Source organism: Perca fluviatilis, chromosome 15 (genome assembly GCF_010015445.1).
Source record: "Perca fluviatilis chromosome 15, GENO_Pfluv_1.0, whole genome shotgun sequence".
Lineage (NCBI taxonomy): Eukaryota > Metazoa > Chordata > Actinopteri > Perciformes > Percidae > Perca > Perca fluviatilis.
In genome coordinates, this window is record NC_053126.1 from 18,079,397 (window position 1) to 18,092,466 (window position 13,070).

The 13,070-nt window shown below is 39.2% G+C and overlaps 1 protein-coding gene across 4 annotated transcripts in view; it reads left to right on the top strand.

Annotated features, from left to right (window-relative positions):
• The first annotated feature begins 5,425 nt into the window (after nucleotides 1-5,425).
• Nucleotides 5,426-13,070, top strand: part of elfn1a (extracellular leucine-rich repeat and fibronectin type III domain containing 1a) — a 77,028-nt gene continuing 69,383 nt past the window's right edge. For 3 of the 4 annotated variants that reach the window (XM_039825387.1, XM_039825385.1, XM_039825388.1), the window contains exon 1: nucleotides 6,700-7,546. The gene's annotated coding sequence lies outside the window, so the exon portion shown is untranslated. Of the gene's footprint in view, nucleotides 6,051-6,699; nucleotides 7,547-13,070 lie in introns of those variants that run through there. The other variant, XM_039825386.1, reaches the window with a different exon arrangement.

Sequence of the window (13,070 nt, forward strand, 5' to 3'; positions counted from 1 at the left end):
TATGTAAGTAGGGCTGTTAAAGTCAACAAGCACCTTTCGAGTGCAGCTTCCTATTTTTCCCACATAACATTATCATTGGTGAAGCAGCTGTAGATGTTGGCCCCACTGCTTAGCCAGTAAGATGGATCTCCTGCACTTCACTGACAGCAGATATTCCATTATATCAACCAGCAGTCAGTCTCCTCCCCTGAATTATTGCCAACCCTGTTACTTGCCTCAGCACCAAATTGGCTTAGCCAGTAAATTAAGGATTTGAATAATACATTCCACCTATCTGCCTCCTTTTCTTCTGCCTGGACTTCATTTAGTGACATTATAATCTTTTTATTTGTAACAGTTGCTCAAGATTTCCAATGCAAAACAAGTAAAATCGCCTGATTTCGGAAGCAGAACTGCTGTCATTTTATACTTTTATAATTCTGTATTAGAGGTAAGTATATGAAAATCTACATTTCAGTTACATGTACATGCTCTTAACTGGATTGAAATTTCTAGGTTGTTGGTCTTCTTAACTCCTTAGCTCTACTTATACGTATTCTCTGTTGATGAAAACAATACCTGGTGTGTCCTGAGAAGCTAAAATTTCATGTGTGTTGTAGCACTCATTAAATACCAGAAAAACATTACTTACAGTTATGTTGTTGGATCAATTTCCACTTCCGCTTTGCTCATTGTTGTTTCTTAAGTTGAATTTAGTCTTTCATAGCAAACTTTTATTTGTATTGAACTACAAATAAAATAAAATGTTTATGTTGGTCTAGTCTAGTTTGTCTAATGTTTGTGTATATAATGCATAATTCAGACTGTGTTCAGCAATTCGCCAAAAAAAGTATATTGGAAAAACATAAGTCATAAAATTGTGCTTAAAGCATTCATAAACTAAGACTGATAGCAGTGTTTGCTCGTTGGGAAAGGACAATCGCGTTCAGCTTTAAGCCCTAAAAAGCATCAGTTTAACTGAAAATGCTGTAAGGACACCCAAATGCAAAGTGACAGAACAACAAGAGGGTTAAAAATTGCTATGTAAACAACAGAGGTGTCAAGTAACGACCCAGCTAACAATTTTTGGTTAGAGAACGTTCCCCTAACGTTCCCCTTACGTTGCAACCTTTAGAGAACCTTCCCCTAACGTTGTAACCTTTATGGAACGTTCCCCTAACGTTCCCCTAACGTTGCAACCTTCAGGGAACGTTCCCCTAACGTTTCCTGAAGGTTGCAACCTTTAGAGAACCTTCCCCTAACGTTGTAACCTTTATGGAACGTTCCCCTAACGTTCCCCTAACGTTGCAACCTTCAGGGAACGTTCCCCTAACGTTCTTTTTTACATTCCCCTAACCTTTAACAAACTTTAATAACAATGATACTAATATTATTATTACTTTAAACCGTCTGCATGAGCAGGAATTAATTATTATAAATTAGCAGGAATGAATGAACAGGCAAACTTGATTGGATTTAAAACTTTAATTAACAATATACAAAGAATAATAAAAAAATACAAAATAGATAAGGATGTAGAGTGCAAAGTAATAGTGCAAATGTATTGTGCAAAATGCATATTGGAATATAAAGTATGAAATGTAACGTAACGAAGTACAAATACTAGGGGTGGTACGGTTCACAAAACCCACGGTTCGGTTCGTATCACGGTTTTAGGGTCACGGTTTTCGGTTCAGTACGGTTCTTATTTTTTCTTTAGCACTCCAGAATATACTTCAGCATATAGCTAAAATTAGCATATTGAATGCATGTTGCACAAAACGTGCACACAGTGGCAGTTCTATATATTGTTTTATTTCATCATAGGTAACGTGAAATCCCAAATGTTCCCACACACCAGACTATAAACGACGCTGGTGCATCCTCCAGCTCTGGGCAGCCTCTCTCCCACTTGACATTTCTGCAGGTGACGTGACGTGACCTGCAGCGGCACCCCACTCCACTTGAGGAGCGGTTGGCTCGGTGTCTCGCAAAATCTGATGAAAATCTTTTAAACTGACCTTTGTCGATCTGAAATGAAGACAGATTCAGCAACTGCATGGCCTATTTCTCGCTTTAAATGTTTTCAGAAACACGTTTCGGTGAACTATTTTAGTACAATATGAGATCGTATTCTGAACGAGCCGCCATGACAGTCTGGCTTTGAAATTTGGGACCAGCCAGAACCGTGTGACGCAATCGTCCAATCAGCTGCCATGGGTTGCGTTTGTCACGCCCATCCAGCTCGTCATTTCCAGTAACTGTTTTAACATAGGTGTCGAAAGTGGGCACTACGGCAGTAAGAGGTTAGTGCACATTAACAGTGTACTGACGAACCGTGCGGTACACACATGCTCCGAACCGAGACTAGCGAACCGAGCGGTTCGGGTGTTTTTCCATGAACCGTACCACCCCTAACAAATACCTTACTTAAGTAGAAATTTTGGGTATCTATACTTTACTGGAGTAATTATTTTACAGCATACTTTTTACTTCTACTCCTTACATTTTCACGCAATTATCTGTACTTTCTACTCCTTACATTTTAAAAATAGCCTCGTTACTCCTATTTCAGTTCGGCTTGTTTTTATTCCGGCTTGTCATCATTCAAAAAAACACACAAAAAAACAAACCCTATCCAGGTAAATCGCGCCATCCGGAGAGGGTGAATTTGATTGTTGTTGGATGAGAAGTATAAACAAATACAATTCCGACACCCTATTGGTTTGTACGCGATCCATCGCATCTGCACAGACCCGGTGATAATACGGCACCGGTGCCTTAACGATTGTTATCTACCGGACCAAGTAGCAATGCGGATTTCGGCGCCTTATTAGGTGCTACTTAAATGACTGCGCTTCTCTCTCATGCTCCGAAAACGGACGTTAGAGGTAACTGAAACATCGCCGCACGGGACGCTTAACACTACACTCGACAGCAGGTAACGTTAGCCTAGCGTTAGCTAGCAGCTGGAGTAAACACGGTTAAAATGCTGACAGCTAAACGGTGTAAAAGTGTGTCTGTATTTCACTGGAGAGGATTGATTCTAACATCAGACTGTAGCTGCTGTTGTCTGAAAAGCACAGAAGAGATGTGTCACCTTTTTCAGCCCTTCTGAGTTTGCAGGTATGATTTTAATATAACATTATTATAGGCATTATGGCCTTTAGAAAAAAGTTTTTTGTGGAGGTGGGGTAGTGCACTATAGGGGGCGGACTAATCTTTTGTCCTTAATGGCATTTTTTCCTCCTTACATTACTTTTACTTTTATACTTTAAGTAGTTTTGAAACCAGTACTTTTACACTTTTACTTGAGTAAAAAGCTTGAGTTGATACTTCAACTTCTACAGAAGGCTTTTCAAACCCTAGTATCTGTACTTCTACTTGAGTAATGAATGTGAATACTTTTGACACCTCTGGTAAACAAACCTACAGTATTGCAACCTTGGATTATATGTAAAATCTGTAAAAATCAGTCTCTGGTTGGTTGTAGCGCTATCCTATTGCGTGCAGAGGGAATTTGAAAGACAACCGTTTATCCCGCCCCTTGGATTGAGCCCTGTCAATGATGAGTTCCCAGACCCAACATTTTGATGTGGGTCTGGCTTGTCAGGCTATGACAAGACACCATAACATTACACATTTGGATTTATAAATATTATATGAATATATATTCATTTATATATGCTTAACCTCCACTGTATATTATAAAGCATTAGTATATTATAAACAGACAGTCCTATCCAATAGGAATCAAATCTCACCTGAATGACATTAAAGCGATCGTGCCCTCAAGGTAAATTCAGCTGGGAAGGTTCATTAAGAAAGCCCATCAAGCCCACCCCATCTGCTGCACTCTGAAAGCTGCTGTCCTCATGTTGTATCTGAATAAAAAATAAACAAAACAAAGAGGCAGTAAAACCAGATGTCCGAAGCTTGTACTTATGTGCCTTCTTGAATGCATCATAAGAAATATTTGCTTGTTAGATTCAGAATTGAAGCAGAAACATTGTCATTTGTAAGAATACATGTAGCTTGTTTGTTCAAAAGAAGAATGAGACATTTGGCTGTGACCTGTTCTTCTTTATTCTGCCAGCTGTGGGTCCTGATATCTTTAAATCTTTAAAAAATATCTTTATTTTTTTCATTCAGGGTGTTGTGCAGTGGCAGCACCAGGCTCAAAGGCTACAGTGTCTGTATGGGGTCATGTATCAGGCTTGCCCGGGGGTCGTGAGGACATTAAGGAGCATGATACAGTGTGCTTGTCACTCTCAGTGCTGCAGCTGCACTGCTCTGACTTCCTGGGCCGGGCTGTCGGCTTCCACATTTCACAGCTCCAACGTGGCTGCTGCAATGAGACAAGACATTGCAGCGTCTGTGCCAAGTCGCCGCACAACCACTTGCTCCCTCTCAGGGAAGTGCCTGGCTGCTGCTTCCCGACTTGCTCGGGTCATCCCCCAGACTACGTCATTACAGAGGACATCAGGCTGCACTCTCCATAAATTAAATGTGGGACTACATTTACACAGGGACAGACAATGTGGGTTTAACCCTCGAGGCACAGATCAGAGTTTTGTCACAGCTATATCTTAGCAGGAAATGTAATCCTTTCTTCTGTTTTCTTTTGCACTGACCCTATCAAATAGGGTCACCTTGCCATAACCTCCATCATTTGGATTTTGTTTATGTGTGATAGAGTAAGGAAATCCAAATATACCTGTACTTTAACATGTTTATCATCTCTTATTTCTTGTAAGCACTGTCCTGTATCACAATGCGTGGGCGCAGGTCCATATGGGTGGGAATTTGTATTCTGCAGTTTCTTGTATTCAACAATTTATCATTGATGTGTATTGATTTGCTATCACAGGGACCAAGGCTTGACCTCTTTAGTGAAGTATGGTCTACTTCAATAGCTACCATGCCCCCTCCATTTAATCCTGAAATTTACAGACCATGACATCACAACTTGGCAGTTTTTACTTCTCTATTGGGACTCCTTAATGGTTTCCATTTACCTTACATTTTCCTTGTTACATGTGTGCCTGTGGATGACACAAAAAGCTTGTAATCTTATTAATTTAGTGTGTACAAATATAACATAACACTAGGTCAATGTGAATATTACAAAAATATGCTGGTGATATTAAAGGGAATAGAAAGACCCCATATCACATCACATATAGTCACCAAATTGCTTGGACATATTAGGCACTTCTTTTGGTGATTAAAGGGCCCCCTGCTGGTAGGACCAATGGACCTTCGTGTGGTAAAAAAAAAAAAATAAAAATAAAAAGTATCTTCTTTCATGCAAATTAAACATGCCCCCAACCAGACTGTGAAATTGAGCAATTTCCAGCGCGGTGGTGCAGCCTATAGTCAGAGAAAAAAGGAGGAAAACTTTGCTCATAGATTGGCTGTTCAAACCTGAAAGCTCATGTGACGTACTGATACTTTTCACTCCGACTGTCTTCATTAACTTGAAACCTCTCCGTTTTTATGATACAGCGGCTATCATGCGATTTCATTTCAACCGGAGGAGTTGTTGCCGTAACCCTCCCAGCATCCGTGATGAACCCGCCACCATTTATAGCCTCGCGGTGACAAACAATCTTATTATGAGATTTAAACTTTGCCTCGGCTAGACTGGAGGATCAACATGCGCTCCTTTCGCACTTATTCCCCGCAGTTTCACAACTGATACAGTAGCCTACCCGCCTCCTTTGATTGCGGTTAAACGCCGGTGTCAGCTCTCGGGTGTAATAGAAAAACCCAAGCAGGACTCCGGGTCTGTTCAGCATACATAAAGGCGAGCGGTGAGAGGAGCTCAGCCCTGAATTAAATCACTCACCGCTAAATGGATCTTTGAGACTCTCCCTTGACACAGTCAGCCGCGGCTTTGTGCGTCTTCAACCCGAAAACAGAGAACTGGGATTCTTTGTTTTAATGTTTTATTATCGAACAGAAAAAAATCTCCTGTCTCTTTGAAAATGTCTTGTGTTCGTGGTGACATACAGTAAGCTGCCAGCCTTGCATCGGGAAGAGGCTCTTGCTCCGCGATCGTCAAGCAGGTAAGCTGTTAGAGTGTTGCTATTTTACACTTCAAAATCGCAGACTTTACAGACAGCATACTGTAGGCCTACGTTATGTCTATTGTATTCCCACGGGAAAGTGGTAAATCTTTATGGTTAAAAGGGAGTGCTTTAAAGAATATTGGTGATAGTATTTGATTAGCATTGCTCGGCTGTTGTGTGCAGAACAAAAACAGCAACTCTTTTATTGAGCATACACACCGTACAAAATGAACTTGTGCACCATCACGCCAAAGTCGGTGCATTTTGCTTTCGTTTCTGCGAGATCTTTGAAAGCTGACATGTACTGTGCACGGGACATGGGGGCACTCTAAGATTGCGATTCATGTGTTGCAAGTAGTCTTTTAAGTTTATTTGTGTTAAGTTCTATCATTCTGAATATTCATTTGACTGAATACTTGTGCATTTTATGACATAATAGATTAGCTTCCACCTGATCGGCTCCAGGGAAAGTACTAGGTACTTTGCAACTGTAAACCTCTAATAACACCGCCCGTTTTTAATGTCGCTTCAGCACCACGGACAGCTCCCCGGTCGCAATTACTTAACCAGGAAAGGCTGAACTTTTTTTCAGAGATCCACACAAAGAAACGTATATCTACTCATATCGGAGTGAGAACTCATGCTATTGTGAAAGTTAGCTATTACTTTTTATTATTACTGAAAAATTAAATAAAGAAAAAGCTTTCAGCATTAGGCCTACTCAGCCTACACCGCAGTCTCAAAATGAGAGTCAGTTTCACGGATCTATGCCATATAAACCCTGCATTAAGTCATGGCAAACGGTATGATTCTGACAATTTAAAACAAATAATAAAGGATCTGGGCATTGGCATGGCCTGAACCTATTATCTTGACATTACACAGTCTTGTACTTATAGCCCTGTGCAGTTTCACTCAGATTAGCTGAGGATTTTGCTTTCTCTGTGCCATCTGTCTGTGAAATGCATACTATATATTACACGCTATGCATGTTGATTTATTTGAATTGCACAAGGCTTCATATGGATTGACTGATTTTTTTTTAGTCAGCATAGGCCTAATTTCCAAAGATCTTTAGCCAGCTTTGAATGAAGACTTCCAGATTTTTCTGTCGGGGGAGGATGTGGTGGTGGTATTGGGAAGCATCTGTAGTCCAAAGCATCAGGGTTGAAAAAAAGCTGAAACAATGCCAGGTTTAATATAAATTACACTTGCGGTCACACAGCCAAAGAAATGACAAGCCCATAGGAACAATTCTCTGGCTTTCCATTCAGCTGCACTATGGACGTAGGTGTAGGAGTGCTGTATCATCTCGGCTCTGCTTAAATAATTTGATACTGTCTTAGTGACAATTAAAACCAGGAACGCATTTAAAGCTATTGTGCATTGTTTCTGCCCCCCACCCTGAGGAATTCTATGACAACAACACTGTCAGTGCGTCCACATGATACAAGCATTCGGGAAGAGGCTCTTGCTCCGCGATCGTCAAGCAGGTAAGCTGTTAGAGTGTTGCTATTTTACACTTCAAAATCGCAGACTTTACAGACAGTCCACATGATACAAGCATTCCGTGATCGCGCCAAGCCCGCACGCCTCTTCTACGCAGTTGCTAAGTAGCCAAGGAGGACACGGTGGAATAAAAAAACATGATGGACTCTTCAGAAGAGGTTATTATCTTCACTTTAGTTTCTGCGTGGAAAAGTCACCGGACGTCACAATCTTCTGAACATAGCCATACTGAGAAATACAGAGAGAGTTTTGTGGAGCTGATAGTCTTAATTAGCTTTGTAGCAACTCATTTGGCAATGGCTTAAATGTACCGGACGTTCATTAATATAAAAAACGTACGCACTAAAGCTTTAAAATATAATGCTTAAACAATCTGTTTTATGCCACTGCACTGCTGACATTGTATTGTCAGTGGTTACCCTTGTTCCAGTCATTTCCTACAGAAGATCAGCCTCAACTTAGCCTTTACCATCAGTGTGAATCATTATCTTACTTCTTCCAACTTTTAGTGTCTAGAGTTATGACTGTTTCAACACATCTTAGTTTTGCTGCTGTTGCTAAAGCTGTCTCTTGCATTAGCCTCCACATCTCCCTTTTTCTGTCCCCGTCTTCCTTATCTTGATTATGCAGCTGGATGATTGAGTCAGCTATTTTGTATGCAAGTTGCCTTAGCTTGATTCTTTGTGGAGAGAGAGAGAGAGAGAGAGAGAGAGAGAGAGAGAGAGAGAGAGAGAGCTGGGGGAGAGAGAGAGAGAGAGAGAGATCGTGCTGAGGATACTGAGAGAGAATTACAGCTTCTCATGACGGTGAGGAGTGGAAAAGATGAGGCTGCCCTATTCGATAAATTGCTGTTTGAGAGAGACAGATATCCTAGGGGGACAGTGGTTTTGGAAATGTGACCAACCCTTTCTAAATGGAAATGGCAGCGCACATTACAGTTTTCCACGGCTCTATTCTGTGGACGACTTGAATAAAAGCATCCAAAACTCTTTGTTAGCAAGTTAGTAAATTGAGAAAGATTTTACAGGCAAGTAGTACTGTGAGTATACACAAACAGTTGTAGAGTGCTATGGAGAATAAAAAACTTAAATCTAAACACATTCTGCATGTAACTGTGGCATCCCCAGTTTGAGTCCAGTTAGGGACTTTCACCAGATGTCATTCCCCTTTATATCTCCCCATGTTTCCGGTTGCTTGTGAACTATTAAGGTCATATAATCATCTTTTCATCTATACTGTATATACTGTATGCTGATCCTGAGTTACGTTGCAGCGATGCTCTGGTTATATGGTTAACAGTTTGTAAAGTGTAATCAAAGGGACCAGTCAGGGTTTGTAGATGGAGCTGGTACACATGGTAAACATGGTACAACAGCATGTTATATTTCAGTTCAAGCTCCACAGCTTCCATACCGTAAAAATTCAAACAGCAACTTCCTGTGCTGCGAGTAGTGTGTGTGCCATTTTACAAGAGCTGTTGCACCACCTTAGTTTCAAGAGTCCCATGTGACACTCAGCTGTTTTTAAAAGGAAGAATGAGCTCTTTTTTTCATAGTGAAGAATAGTAAGGTCATGAAATTGGACACAGAGGGGTAACAAAAGGAAGGAAAAAATTTAATTATGCTTTCAGTAAGTGCTAAATGTCTGGATTGGATGCAGGCGATATAGTTATGTTTCAACAGGGAAAAGCCCATATACAGTAGTTTAGTTTTAACCTGCATTTTTCTTTTAGCAATTGAAATTCCGTGTATTCTGCAGTGACCTTTCTATATATTAGTTTTCACTGTTAGTGGTGGAGTCTGCCATTCCCACACTGGCTTTAAGTTCATTCACATGCAGAAGGTATTTATGCATGCATGGAATCCAGCATCTCTTACCACTAAACCCCCCAAATGTCACCAAATCAACTAGGACTGAAATCTTAAGAATTCCAACTTATATAATAATGAATATAAATTAGAGCCTGGCCGATCACAATTTTAGAAAGGAAATATTTATCGATTACCAATACTGTATGGCAGCCAATTTAGTGAAATTTTGAGCTGGAATAAAAATAGATCTGAATTTTTCACAAATTTTGCATCAATATGACTATGTAACAGGTACTCACAAGGCTGCTTTCTTTATTAAAGCAACCTTAAAATTATTGAACATTATTATGCATACAATGTATTACATTGTGTACTAATTCCAGAAATGAACACTGAGAAAATAAAAAAATAAAACCAAATAGCTAAATAGTCGGTATTGTATGTTTAGTATTAGTCAATTGCTGATCATGCTTTGCTGGACAAACTATGGAATAACACCATTTATAAATCACCCCAAATATCGGCAACATGATATTTAAAAGATAACAAAGATACTGATAGATACAGATATGTCTGTGAAAGGCCAATAATCGGTCGGGCTCTAATAAAAATTTTCAGTTTATGACATTTCACAGAACTGATATATCATTACATTTTAATAATAAAGAACTTTGGCTTCTAAAATACAAAATGGTAACTTTTATTGGTTTGTTTATGTGTTGATGTAGTAGCTACTCAGAGCTATGAGCCACTTATTATCTTAGTTTTAAAAACATATGGCAATTAATGCATTATAGCTGCCGACCTTTGCTTTGAAGCTTTTCTTCAGTTTTTGCACCTGTGAAGAGTCCTTCGTTGTGAAGGACAGAACCATCAATGACACTGACAGAGTTGCGCCTCAGGACAACAGACATGAAAAGGAAATGTTATTGACAGTAATTTAACATTCAGGAAAGGAAGGCAATTGGTTCGGGATTTCCAATATCTAATAAAGGCTGTAACTAGCAGATAAGGCTGATAATATAAAAACTGCTGCTGCTTAAATGCAGCTGTTCTGTATATTTTATTTAGTCAGTGCAAAACAAAGATGCACCTTTGCTGAGAAAGCATGCAAAAAAAACATTAGCAAACTTCACCTTGATTCAGCAGCTCATCAGTCATTAACTGCGCATTGTGTTCACAGAACTGTGGCCTGGTCTCATCTCAGTAAATAAAGTAATGGAGTTTACTTAGGGGAGTTTATTGAAAGTGGCAGCAATGGCTCTTTGGATTCAATGTACGTTTTAAGAATAAGAAAAAAACATTGCAGGTGTAACCATTATGGCTAAGTACTTTCATTTCTTCTAGTTGAACATCTTATGTGTTGATTTCAGTTTTGGTAAAAATGAGATTGCCATGTAAACTGATTTTTACATATTTCTTGACAACTGATCAACCCACATGAGCTAAGCAGAATATAAATGTATGTACCGTACATGAGAAGAAAGCTGGAGACAGCAAAGTTAGAATGAGCTGCTGTGCCATTGACAGGCTGGAGATGTTAGGATTCACTTGAGGGTGGGAATCAGTCTTTTTAATTCAGGAGTGCACAACAATTAATCCACCCAAGAGTGCCAGAAACGTTTCTATGTAGTTTCCCCAGCCACCTGCTGGCTGCCTTATGATATAGATGAAACCCTTTAGTAAACAAGCATCACAAAATGGCAGAGTGAGGCGTATTGAACATTGCTCTGTCTCTTCCTTGCCATCTTCTCAGCAAAGTAATTAGATGCTGGGATGCAAAACACCATGGCAGTGTATCTGCAGGCACCTGCTCTGCTTGATGAATATCCTGTACATGAGAGCCCATTAAAGCTGGCGATACATAAGAATTCTGTCATAGCTCACTTCAGAAGCAGGTTTTTTTTTGTGTCAAGGGTCGTCCCTGATTGCCTTTCCTAAATTCATGCTTTTTGTAACATCAGATTATGCATATGATGATGAGCATAGCATAATGCACTGTGTCTTATGGTGTGTGGGTCACCTTTTCATTATAGACCAGAGCAGCATTTCCTCTGTGCATTGTACACAGCACAAATACTCTGTACATTACCACACACACAAAGCACTGGCATAAAAATAACTCTTATCTTCTTATCTATTCCATTTTATGAAACTAAACTCTTTTTATTAGTGATATTAGTTTCAATAGTCTTAATAATCAGTCTCTATGGCCTGTCTTTTGGCCATAGCAACTGATTACTGTAGCTATGTTGATAGCTACAACATAGCTACAACATAGCAACATAGTTGTTGTTTTTTTCTCCTGGCCCCACAGCACAAAAATTATCAAAACATTTCTACTGGCGGTTTATATGTTCAACTAATCAATTACATTTGACTCCAAATTATGACATTTTAATGCTCAAATACAGTGGAATTGCATTAAAAGTGTAACATGGGGCTACACTTTGTATCTGTATCAGTTTATGTCATAAAAATATCTGTTTTTGGATAACATATTTTAATCATGTACCTAAAATGATCAAACAATAAACTTACATTTATATTTGAACCCCACCTTCAAAAAAAGATCTATATTGAGTCTAAATAAAAGCTGTGTAACTGTAATTCAGGTGGAAGTCAATAATCATTGTATACAGACTGTGTTCTATACAATAAGGTGTCAATCATAAACAATAGCAGTTAAAGGCCATGGCTATCATTAAGGTATTTATGTTGGTTGCAGATACAGGTGCGATTATGTCTATTATTAATTTTCTTTGGTCCAAATGACGCCAGGAAATGATAATGAAAAGTCTAATCTGGTGACAAGGGTTTACCTTCTGTGGTAGTCAGACAAACAAAGAGATGATAAATGAATAACGGGATATGAGAATTAGTCTCATTCACTGTATAGTCCAGACTGCAAATGCTCTTCATCAATTATGAAAGGGATGCTATAAAAATAAAAGGGCCAACACATATTATACTGCAGCTTGATGAGGGAAATGATGTGTCATAAATGCATACAGTGTCCTGTCAATTGATTTCTCTATTCAAAGTAACTGCACCTGAGAGGTCTGAGGCCTGTGTAGTTTTATGCAGTTTTTGGTGCACACTTGAGTTTGAATGGAACTGATCTCAGCTGTTTAATGAAACTAAACTAAAGGATAAAATGTGTGGTTTTTACAAATGAAATCTAACAGGCTTTGTGTTAATGTGCCGTTAGGTGTGAATGAACAAAAATGACAATGTGCCATGATGACATATTTTTCATTTATTGGATGTAGCTGATTACCTTGAGTGGAAATGCTGTTTCTATAGTATAATATAGATTAGAGCGAACATCTTAAGGACCATAAAAATAGGATTAGACGTTGTAGTACTACTGTAGTACATCATTTAACGGCTGACAACTACTTTAAGGCAGTCCTGGTACTCTCTAAGATATACACATGGGCACAAACATGCTCTGCCTCTCTATCTAATACACTCTCTATCTCTCTCTCTTACACTGAAAAGACAGGGCACCAATCACATTAATTGGTTCCTTGGGGAAATATAAAACCCAAGGAGTAGGTCTACAAAGTCCAAGGCACTCAAAGTCCACCAAATAAGAAAATATATTTAAGACTGTGAGCTGTCAGTCTATCAAATTAAAATCATTTTATACAGCAGACTTTGTAGCTTGTGTTTCGCCGTGAGTTGCACATCT